Source organism: Crocodylus siamensis, chromosome 7 (assembly GCF_052110815.1).
Source record: "Crocodylus siamensis isolate JL-2025a chromosome 7, ASM5211081v1, whole genome shotgun sequence".
NCBI lineage: Eukaryota > Metazoa > Chordata > Crocodylia > Crocodylidae > Crocodylus > Crocodylus siamensis.
This window is the reverse complement of record NC_143401.1, coordinates 76,723,296-76,735,812: the sequence shown is the minus strand read 5'-3', so window position 1 is coordinate 76,735,812 and position 12,517 is coordinate 76,723,296. Positions and strand designations below refer to the sequence as shown.

The window sequence follows — 12,517 nt, the reverse complement described above, 5'->3', positions numbered from 1 at the left end:
TACATATGACAGCTAAAGCTAAACTGGGAGGTGGGGTGTCAACTGACTTCAAATGTATTTCTCGAACTTATTTGGTTTTGATCTGAATGAGAATGAAAACATTTTTTAAAATCTTGGAATTTTCCTTGGACTGCTGAATTTGTTAAGAAAGATCATAATATTAGGAAAAATATTTGGCTATAATCTAAGTAACTTAAAATATTAAATCATTTCTATTAAATCATTTATTTCATATAAATGAAGTTCCAAACTGTTCTAACTTTGAATACATTTAGCTTTTAACTTTTGGGGTTATGGACAAATGAAGGAAGAAGAAAGATATGCTCATTTTTTTGCAAGTGACTTATTCTTTTAAAACATCCAGGCCTAAATTTGAAAGTGCCTCTAGCTGGATATGCAAAAATGGAGATGCCCAAAATTTAAAAACCACCTTTGAAAATCTAGGCTTCAGTTGTGTTTTGAAATGTGGCATAGCTGTTGTGGGATCTTAATTTAATATTGCTTTCTTGTTGCACACATAGGGGCAAATCCTTACCTGATGCACCTTTGTGTAAATTGTTTGCATCCCCTAGTGTGGCGTGCTAGGAGTTTCTAAGATTTTTTGTAATATCCTAGGGATTGGGGAATTCTTGCCACAGCAAGAAAAAAGCTAATGCCAGAGACCTCGCAAGTAAGGTGCAATTCAGGGCAATGAGCTGGATTTGGAGGAGTAGATTCTTGCTTCTGATTTAAAGTTTTAAAATAGCTCATGACATTAATATACTTCATAAATAATATTAAGAAAATCTAAGAAAAACATTCATAAATTTAAGGCAAAATGCATACAGTAGGGATGGTTTTATGCAGCTTTACTGATCTGAATCTAAGACAGCCCTGAATTTAAGATGGCCTCCCAATAATTAAATTCCACTCATGGAAAATGTATTTAAAATGTTATAATTTTCCATGCATAAAATTTAATCACTGGAGGGTCATTTGAAATGAATTCCCTCACCACCTCTGCAGCAGGTAAAGCAGTAGCAGGGGACAGGTACTGGAGGAAGCAGTAGGGAGGCAGGCAGTGGGCAAAGTCATAGGGGGACAGAAAGTGGGGGATGTAGCAGGAGACAGGCAATAGAAGAGGCAGTGGGAGGGGGCTTTTGTGGTAGAGGACTCAAGCAACCTGACCTCTGCTGCCTGTCACCCTGCCACACTTGCCGCTTCCTCGCACTACCTTCATCCACCTTGTAGTCTGCATGCTCCAGCAATTCCTCCCCTGCTCATGCCTGCCCCCCGCCTTGCCCTCTTGACCCTCTTTGCCTGCATCTCCTGGCATCTGTCCCTCTATAACTGAGGGGCTATAAATGGGATAACCTGGTCTTAAGCAATTGCCTTAACCACTAGCTTATTGGGCCAAAAGTCTGGGGAGAAGGGGTGCGGGTGATAGGGGGCTGCTGCTGCTTTACTTTGGGGGGGAATCCTATTTTGCCAGAAAATTCAGTTAGACTCTAAACTGTGCTTAAGTGCCAACATTGATGTTATGTGGCTACATTGGTGCCACTTAGGTGCACAAAAGTATTTTATTTCATTCTACACTTTTCTATCAGTATTTATTATCAATTTATCTTTCCTGCTTCATAATAAGCAAGACAGTTTGCCCAGCAAGTCCTACATCATGTGTTATAGCCATGTACCTTAGTGATCAGTTCCAAAATTTAATACCTGAAAAGTTTTTTTTAAAAAGGCTCTTAATTTCCCTTTTGAAATTTTCTTGTTTTAAATTCCATCCATTTGTTTTTGACATACTTCTATCTGCTAAATTAATGAGCCCTATGATCTCTTCTGTCTGACCCTTCTTCAGGAACTAATAAACCTTGATCAAGTCTTTTTTTCACCTTCTCTTTAATTAGCTAATTAGATTGAAATCCTCAAGTCTGTTACTTAAGGAAATTTCCATATCTTGATTCATTCCTGTAGCTCTTTTCTGAACCCTGTCCAATTTTCCAACACTCTTTTAAAACTGTATGCCCCAAAATGGGATGCCATATTCTAGCAATGGTCTAATCAATCGCATATAAAGCAGTACTATCAGCTCCCTGTTATTCCCCAGTTTTCAAAAGTATTGCAGTATGGTAGTGACAATGATAGTACATCTGGGAATTATAATTATATATATGTTAATCATCAGGGAAAGGTTTTCAGGAACTTTATCTTTGCAGATATGGCTATATAGTTCAGGTCCTAATTATTGACCAAGTTGGCACTTCATGCACCAATGTCTTTGCTGGTTGTAAATTAGCTGGTTTTAATGGTCTGCAGCAATACTTTTAATATCCTCTTTAGTGCCACGTTTGAATGATGGAACCTGGTATAGATGCTGACACTTTTTATGCTTAAACACCTAATGTGCAATATGTTCCCGCGAGTTTTAAAGGGTAAGATGAAATGTCAGAATTGTTCAAAAGTATCATGTATATTTTTTTACTCAGAAAGTTACATACTCAAAAGTCTAATCAGTCCACCTGGACTTATGAAATCCCTTGTTATCATAGCTGTGTGAAAACTGGACTACGGATAAAGAAAATGGTATTTTTATAGAATAGTCCTTTGAGATGGGACTGCTCCTCTGTTTTCAATGCAGGCCAAAATGCCAGTGGGAAGTGCAGTACATGACCTTAGTCAATTAGCAGGGTCTCCCTAATCTCTTGGGATTACTTTGATCTGCAATATCAACTCTAACACCTTAATGAAATTTTACAGATAGTCACAGATGACATCCATGTAGAGAAAAAACAATTTCATTTTATACCTAAACTCCTAACACATGCTTAATAAATCCCCAAAAGGGAAATAATAACTATAATCATATTCAACATATATTTTTTTCACCTCTATGTTGCTGCTGAGGGAAAATAAGGGTAATAATAGAAGGTACTTTTCTTGTGAAAACTGGGGAAGTATCAACCCACTGAGTCACGTGCTTCTTGTAGAAAACATCTGATTTGTTGATGTTATATTTTAAATTTCTCCAAATAAGTAATATGTTTTAAATTTCTTAAACTGTACAGATTGTGTGACTTGATTTTGGCTCTAAAGGATTCCTGTAAAATATCATTATATACTGATTTGTACATACCATATTTTTAAGATTATGTTGAGCCAAATTCAGCTTCTCATGTTCATATGAGCAGTTCCACTGAATCAAATTGGACAACTCGTATGAGTAAGAGTAAGTGGATTTGATCATTTATGACTGTGATTATAAATAATTGTATGAAAAGTACTGTATTTTATTCATGTTTTTATTTGCTTGCAGGCAATCCTTCTGACTATTTTAAAACAGTTCCCCATAATTTCTCTTTCTCAGGGCCTGACCTATAGTCCTGAGGCAAAATGAAGAATGACCTTGGTGGTGATTTTGTCTGAGTTATGGCTTCAGAATTTACCACTTAGATTTGAAAACATATTCTTATGTGCAGTGCAGATGCAAAAAGAAAAGCAAGATGCAAGGCATGTGGATGAATTAGGCTGTAACTTTATTGGGAACTATCCAGCAATAACCTATACAGTGTAGGTCATCAGTTTCTCCTTAATCATTGCCACCTGGTGGAGCGTTGTCATCAGCTTTTCACTCCATGGACGGTTAGTCCTCAGACTATTACTAGAACCCTCATTTCCCTTCTCTTCTATGAGCTTTAAAGATTTTGGGAAAAGACATCATCTCCAACCTCTACCACAGATTAAGAGGAAGTCTATCCCGTGGGTTTCAACTTGTGGTCTACGGACCCCTGGGGGTCTGCAGACTGTGTCTAAGGGATCCGCAAAAGATGACTGTGATCAGTCAAAAGTATGTGAATACCCCACTTACAATTCAAAGGGCTCTGCACCTTCATTCAAAATTTCTAAAGGGGTCCGTGCCTCCATTCAAAATGTTTTAGGGGTCTGCAAATGAAAAAAGGTTGAAAAACTTTGGAGTCCTGCAGTGAAGCACCTCATGTCCAATCCACATGTGCTACCTCCTAAAATGGAAACAATGTAGAAACCTTACTGTAGCACTGGGGGTGTGCCAGTAAGCTTTTTCTCTTGTATTTGTGCAAGATCAATGCTAGAGCCTAGGCAGCTACATTGCTTTGGTTTCAGTTGTGTACTACAGGAGCCTACACACGATCCTCAGCTTCTTTTGGAGATACCTTCTTTTAAGTCCATACCCCGTTCCTGCTTTTCAGGGAATCACATGCCCTGTGCAAGAGATTCTTGCAGTGAATGCTGCTTCAAGAAGGTGCAAATAATTAGATTGGGTGGTTCTCCAGCCTCCCAAAATAGTGAACAATTTCTTCTTTAAAATCAGCCAAAATACATCTTCTCACTGTTCAAAAATGTGTACCCCTTCTGAATATGACAGATAGCAAATATGTCATTTTGGTGGGGAATTTCTGATTGTCACCATTCCCAGTGCTTCACACATCTTTGGGCTTTGTCTGTAGAGCCCTGGTGGCTCCCCACATACCTTTTGCTGTAGCATTTCAGACTGGTTTACAGTCACCCAGGGAAAAGATCCTAGATCTGCCCTAACTTTCTCATCAACACTAGTTTTCACTCTGGTGTATAATAATTAATTCAGGCAGCTCTTTGTGGCTACCAGCATGTTAATGTCACACCTGATTCTGTCACTGCTGCTCTGGCTGCCTCTATTATGATCCTGGGTTAGTGTCACCCTGTCCTTGCTGGGGTCAGGGAGCCATCCTGAGTTCTCTTGGGACCTCAGCATCTTCAAGAAAGTTCCCACAGTGACATGTAACTGTAGGAGGTTTCCTCCTGTTTCCTTGCAGCTGCTCAGTCATAAGACTGGGCTTAGGCTAAAGGTACAAGGTTTATATAACCTAACCCAGATGTGCAGGGGCCAGTGATATCACTGAAACTAGTAGGGTAAGTCATCGGAGTAAGATAAATTGGATTTGAACACTTATGACACAATTCCTGTATCACAGTGAAAAGTGCTGTATTTTATTCCATATTGCTTTTCCTTGTAGGCAGCCCTGCTGCTTATTTCAAGTGTTTCACCCACATTTCTCTTTTGTAGGGCCTGACCTTCACTCCTGAAGTCTGTAGAATGACTTCAGTGGAAATTTTGCCTGAGTAAGGGCTGCAGGATATACCACTTTAGGAGTACATACCCTTATTTCTTGATACTAGACATGCAGCCCACTTTAATTAATAATTAAACATGATTAAGACAACCATAGATGCTAAAACATTTCTTTATACATTTGCTTTTCCAAACACTGAAATTATGGTCGGTTGCTGAGTGCATTGAGGCATAGGCTGATTTTGATTTGCATTGCTTTATGCCTTTGTTCCAATTTTGTATTTGTATAGATATATAACCAAACTAAACCAGCCCTTCCCCCAGGCCCAACAAGTAAATGTACCAATGTGCAGAATTCAATGGATGATCTCCATAACATTTTCCATTTTCTAAGGCATTCAGTAACTATAAAAACCTATTAAAACTGAACAGGGTTATAAAACTCAGCTATATACAGATTCTCCTAATTAACATATGACAGATACATGCAATCATTTCATTGCGCTCGACTCTGATAACTACTTCACATAACTATAAAACAGCTTCCACAAGGTGGTGCAGACACTAGTTTTGTCTTCACACACATCTGTTGCATTTTTAAAGGAAAAATAAAGTTTTAATTTTTTAAATATTAATTTTAATAATGCACAAAGGAACAGCAAATTCTGCTTCATTCTCCCACAAGTCTCACCTTCTGTTTTGTTAAGCATTGCCAAATGGTTCCAAAATACCTTCTACCACTTCCATCTTACTGATTGCAGTGACATCCTCTCAATGATCAAGGTGAGAATATCCTACCGTATGTTGGCATCTGTTGCAATGTACACAGCTAATCAACCTGGTATGAGCCTCCCTAGCAACAGAGTAATGTATTTGTATTCTAAATTTGTAAATTTAGCTTAAAATACGCCAAATCATTATTCCTTGTTTGTAAAGCTGTGGGTTAGCGAATGTTAATAAAATTACAGAAACAGTGGGTTGGATCCTTTGATCAATCTGAATCATGCTTCGTGCTTTATTTGGGGACAGAACAGGAAAGGAGCTGTTGTGGGGTGGGGGCTAGGGGGTGGTTCATTTAATCTCCAGTGCATTTTAGGATATGTTTACATGGACACTGCATCATTCCTGAGGCTGCTGGGGAAAAATAAGCCCCACTCACTCACTCGCACTCAAACCTGGAGCCAGGGACATCCTCCATTGCTACACTTGCCAGCCTCATGAGTGATGTGGAGCCAGTGTAGAAATCTCTGTACAGCTCCAGGGTTGTTCTAACATTGCATCCAGGTATCAGAGGCACCAGTGGCCCTTCTGGCATGCTAGAACTCGCTGGCCACATTCCTTTGGACCTGAAGGGTGCACATAGGCAAGTGGGGCCCCTAAACTGAAGCAGAGGGGTTTTAAGAACATCGCTTCAATTTAGGGACAATTAAACCCCGCGTCATGCACATACCCTGATGACTTACCTGCCTCTCCGGCAATGGGGAGGGGAGGGTGAGCTGCCAGCAGGCAGAGCAGTCCCTGAGCTGCGGGGGGGGGGCTGGTGCTTCCCCCTGCAGCAGTGGCAGGACCCCCCACAGGCGGCACCTGCCTGCAGGCACCTGGCTTGGGTAGTTCCAGGGAGCACCGCAGTCATGGAGGGAAGCAGTGGGCCTGCACGCAGCTCAGGCAGGCAGGCTCTGGGGAGGGGGACGGGGGGAAATCAGGCTTGCTGCTTTCCCTGGCTGCTGCCAGGCTGCCTGCAGGCCTTTCTGCAGAGCCCCTTAGCTGCATGGAGCCTGGTGCTTAGCTCTGCGGCTGCAGGCACAGAATTTTATTTTGCTGCTCCCAAAGTCATTTAAGGCTCATCATGTCGCTGAATTTCCTACAGCGGCTGGAATTAATGCGAAGTACACCTCCGAGGAGTGCAAACACCAACACTATTAAAGCGGTGCAAAAGCATTTAGCCTGCTTTAAAGTGTCATTCACACATGCCCCTCATTTTGTCTACACATGGCGAAGACAGTAAGAAGAGAGAGCCACCATGGGAGTTCCTTAGGGTGGTAGGATCTCCAAGTACTCAGTTGAACTGGCTTTGTGTCTCTCTTTATATCTTCAGAGCAGCATAAAGTAGGGTTGTATCAGGGTTCAACATCTTCTGAATAAAAAAGAAAGTTAACTGTTACACCTTTTTCTGTCTTCATTTCCCAAAACTCTTCTAGCCAACAAAATCACTGCTGAGAATTTTCACAAGATCAGTGACTTCTACGTACAAATTATAGAATGTTTGAAAAAAAATTGGAATGTGAGTATTAGATACATAACATATATTTTGATTTTTGAATTATTTAAAAAAATATATACATATATATTTATATCTTTTTCTTTCAGGTGTGTGGTAAACATTTTGTAAACGCTTCGTACTGGTTCTTTTGCATTAGTCGAACACAGTGGTGCTCAAACCGGCTGAGCACCCCAGTCTAACACACTTCAGCAAGCATACAGTCATATTAAATTAGGGATTTACAAACATGCATTAAGAGTAGCCTCATCCTAAGAGTTTAAAATCTAAATTCAGAAGATAGGCAAAGGGAGAGAGGAAAGAAGTAGTATTATCCCCATTATACAGAAGGAAAATTGGGGCATTTACTACATCCATGTACCACAGGAAATCTGGGACAGGAGTTCATTCACAGTGTATACAGCTGACGAACTCAGCTTTGTGCTTTTGAATTTTGTAATCAGTATTAATGAACTCTTTATTTAAAGGAAAGCCTGATGAGGTGAAAAACCAAATAGCAAAATAGGTTAGAGCAAGTTAAACAAACTTGAAATTGGTAATATTCAGAGAGATTTGTTAAGCTCACAAGAGCAATACCATTCTGAAAAGGTACATGACATTATTTCCTGTTGTACATTCCAGAATATAGTATGATGTCCTAGTCCATGATGAGACACAGATGCAAGATGGTAAAATGCTTGTTAATGATAGCCACTCTTTTCATATTCACAGCTTAATATAACTGGACAGGAAAGATTCTTATCATGAGTAGCCTGACAGAGCAATATTTTTCTTCACGCAGTTTTTCTTCCTGTACGTTCTAGAAATGTGTTCCAAAAATGACATAGGTTCATATGGTATTTGTTTCTTTCTATACATTAGTCCATTTAAATTGTACAGGTATGTTCCATGCATGGTTTTAATTTAGTTTTAAATAATCTTAGGTATAAAAATAAAATACTAAAGATTTAAATACATAAAAATTCCACGTGTATAGTAACAGTTTTAAAAGATTGAACTCTCCAAAGCTTTTAAAAATTGGTAAATGTAGAAAAAGTTATCTTCATAAGTTTTAATTTGTTTTTCACTTTCCAAGTTATAATGCATTTTTTTCATTTTCCACTTAACAAAGGATATTGCTTTCTCCTGGAAACAAAAGGAAGTATCGAAACAGACCAAAGTGAGTTCTCTTTAACACAGCATGTAATTAATTTGTGAAACTCATTGCTATAGGACATTATAGGGGCAAAAATAAAAATCAGTTCAAAAGGGGATCAAAGTTTATGAAGGATAGGTCCATCCGTGAGAATTAAACATAGGTAAGGATGCAACCTCAAAATGAGGACTCCCCAGGCCTCTGAATGTTGGAGGCTGTTGTGGGGAGGAGCAGGGGATAGATAAGTATGGGTAGTCCCAATTTAATTGTTCTTATTTAAGCATCTGCCCTCTGACACTGAGATACAGGATCCTGGGCTGCATGGATCGGTGGCACGACTCATTCCTGATGTTCTTACAGACTTGTAAAGACACTTGAGGAAATATTTTGTATAGTAGTACTGGCTTCCTATCCTACGCCTGGGTAAGCTGTTAGACCAATTTAGGTTAATACTTGGCCTGTGTGAAAGTCCACTGGCTCCAGTGAGGATCTGCTTCAGTATCTGTACCTGTCCATTACATATATCGAGTTTAGGGCAAAATCCTGGCCCCACTTCAGTCAAAATCTTTACTGAGTCAGTGAGAACCAGGATTTCGCTTGTAAGCCATATCTACTTAGTAAACTGACCATACACCATACATGCCATAGGCAGCTCTGCATGGAGTAGCAGTGGAAGCAGTATAGCCCTGCTCTAGTCACAGCCAGCACTGCTGCAGGCACAGGATGTTTACCAGGCAGACATGCCCTGACTGGCCAGTTCTGTTCCCATCAGACAGATCTAAGCATTCAGAGGATATAGGTCGGCAGTAAAATACAGTTTGGGAAAAAGCTTTGGTCCTAGAGTCTGGCACTGAACCCATGAAGATCCAGGTGGCTCTCTTACTTGGTTCTAACTGGCGTGTCGACAAAGAGCAGAAGAATAAGCACTAGGGCCAAAACAATTGATATAAGTATTGGTCTAGGATTAAAAGTGGCTAGCTACACCTTTATGCCTTTATAACCAAAATTATGAGAAAAAACATTGTTATTAATAACGCTATTTTGTCCCTCTTATAGTGATCAAGGAATCCCAGAACACCTTAAAGGCATCCTTACGTTCAACTCCAAAGCACCTTCTAATAAAGGTAAATCTTACTGCTTCCATTTTAGTGATGAAAACAACAGTCACAAAAGAAACTGGTGGCAGAACCAGGATCAGACCCATTGATTGCAGGAAGGGTGAGACAAGGCTGTTGCTTCAAATGAAATGGCTGTATTTTGCATTCAGTACAGTATTGCTGCCATTATGGAATGCATTTATAAAGCATCAACCCTTGCAGCAAATGCAAAATTGCAGGTACAAGCATTAAATGAGCACTGGAAGTTCATTTATGTAAGAACATGCCCCCAGCCCTGCTAACATATGTATGCTGACAAAATACTATGACCTACAGTAGGACTTTATGCTGGCAGGCAAGTATATATGGGTTTTTAGTTATGGGATCAATGTAGAAATTGAAATGTTTCATTAAATGAAAAGAGAAATAAGAAATTGAAACAACTAAGATGATCATTTGCAAATTTTAAAAGAAATAGTAAGTTTAGTTAACAGTAGTTGACAACCCATAATGTTAGATCAACTTGTTTTTTTCTTGTCTAACATGATTGCTTTTTAACTCTATATGCCTTTAGGACATGTGAAATGAAAATAAAGTATTATTCCAGTTGAATGAGGTGCTTTTCTTTCAATTTAGAAACTATCCATAAAGTCTTGGCATCTGCATTAATGAATTCCACTTGGACATTGGAAGTTGCATCTAGTTTAGTTTTGGTCTCCAAAACTTATTCGTGGAAGTATTTGCAGGTGTTGGAGAAGCAAAGCTTTACATGTAATGAGTCATATGCTGCATTTATTGCTCTCATCTGTCCATATCCATATCTGGAAAGATATTCACTCCATAAATACAATTTTGGCTGGAATAGGGAATATAAATCACACAGGATGACAGTCATCCTTATGCAGAGGCCCAGCAAAAAACCTATCTACCACTTAAGTCCACAAAATGGGGCTTAAGTGGGATTTAAGTGGTGTAGAGGGCTTGTGTAGACCCTCCAGGGATGAGTAATTTCATGCACTGACTGCTGCAAGCTCAGAAGATCATTTTATTTCCAGTAGGTTTTAACTCTTGATGAGCAGTATTTTGATAAACTCCTGTAGATTTAGTGAATTTAGTAGTCGTGCAAATGTACAGAATCACTACTATTATTATTATAATAATAAAAGCAGCAGCAACAACAATATTGCAAAATACAGCAATTGCATATATCATAGAATCATGGAATAGTAGGGTTGGAAGGGATTTTCCAAAGTAATCTATTCCAATCCCATGCTCAAAGCAGGATCATCCCTGACTAAACTATCCCAGTTACGTGTCTGTCTAACTTGCTTAGAGGCGCATGGAGATTTCACAAGCTCTCTGGGCCCCATTCCAGTGCTTAACCATCTTCATAGTGAGAAAGTTCTTCCTTGTCTCCAACCTAAATGTCCCTTGATGCATTATCAGAATACTGCAACATAATACAAGCCTGTATCAGGATGTTGTTTAAGAAGTATGATCTCCATATGTGTATGCAAGAGAGCAAAATTAAGGTTTCAGTTGTTTTCAGAGTGTTTTGGGGCATGTCTACACTGTTAAGGCATTTACTACAAAGTGCTGCAGTACCTGGCATGACATATGCTACACTCCTGCAAGATGTAATCTAACACCCTTCGTGTAGTGCTAGGCACGCACCAATGATCATGCCTGAGACAGGCAGTTTATCATGCCTGCCCATGGCTGTGCTAAGGGCAGCTACATTACATCCTTTCAGGACGCAGTGTGGCTAGCGTGAGCAGGTTGATCTTCCCTGAGGTGCTCCTGAGCCTGGTGCTTTGATGGCTAGACATGTCCTTTTGATTGCTTAATTGTAAAATCCTAACACATTCTTAATATGTCTTTTGTAAGGAGTATTTTAGGGCTTTAAACTGAATTTAAAAAAGGGAAAGTAAATTAATAGGAGGAGTCCTTGTTTTCAGAGGTTAAAACCTATACCCACTCAAGTCAGTGATAAAACTCACTGACTTCAGTGGAGGCAGGATTTTACTTTAGGACTTCGAACCCATAGTGACTTTAAGGGGGAAAAAATAAAAAGGTGTTTAAATGATATAATCCAAATCCATAATATGAGCTACTGGTTACCATTTGTGCTGAATGAGGTGCTGATGGACTTGGCAACAAAAAAGAAAGGAAGGAAAAGTAAAAATCAACTGTTTATTTTTCAAGGGCTTGTTCCAACAGTCCCACTGACTTTAATGGGCACTGGATCAAGACCAAAATTTTCATTTCCCTAGAAGCCATTCAGTTCCGTCAGTGCAAGGCTCTGCAGTAGTCCGCAAGTGAGAATTGTTACTATGTCAGATTACCCCTTCCAAGTCTCAGCTTTATGCTTGGTAAAATTGATATTTTTATCATTGAAAAAGGAAATTTTCTCATTTTTTTGTGCTCAAAAGCCTAAAAACTGTTTTTGCTCAAATTAAACCAAAAATAAAACACTTTTTTGGCAAATGCCAGTTTAAAGGTAAAATCTTTCTAAAACTCAGTGACTGAACATAGGGTGCTAATATAAGCAATTATACAGCTGCACCTATATTATTATAGGACCATTGGAAAGTAGGGCTACAAGGTCATCAAGTTCAGCCCCTTTTGCAAGATAGGATCATCCCTGACTAAACCACCCCAGCCAAGTGTCTGTCCAACCTGCTCTTAACTTTCCAGGGATGGAGATTTCACAACTTCTCTAGGTAGCCTGTTCTAATGTGGGACCAACCTCATAGTCAGAAAGCTTCTCCTAATCTGCAATTGAAATTTCCTCTGCTGCAGCTCAGGGCTGGAACATTACTGTAATCCTCCATCTTGGGACAGGGGGTCACCTCTGTGGCAATCCTCCAGCTCCAGGGGTTTCCCACACTCTAGAGCCCTAGGGATTATGGCAACTGTGATCCCCAGGGTCTGGGGGTTTC

The 12,517-nt window shown here is 39.6% G+C and overlaps 1 long non-coding RNA gene across 1 annotated transcript in view; it reads left to right on the top strand.

The window, feature by feature from the left end:
• LOC149859992 (uncharacterized) overlaps positions 1 to 9,572 on the top strand; it is a 77,798-nt gene extending 68,226 nt beyond the window's left edge. The window contains exons 2-3 of the long non-coding RNA XR_016443670.1: positions 8,455 to 8,502; positions 9,535 to 9,572. This is a non-coding gene — a long non-coding RNA (uncharacterized LOC149859992). The remainder of the gene's footprint in view (positions 1 to 8,454; positions 8,503 to 9,534) is intronic.
• Positions 9,573 to 12,517: the final 2,945 nt, after the last annotated feature.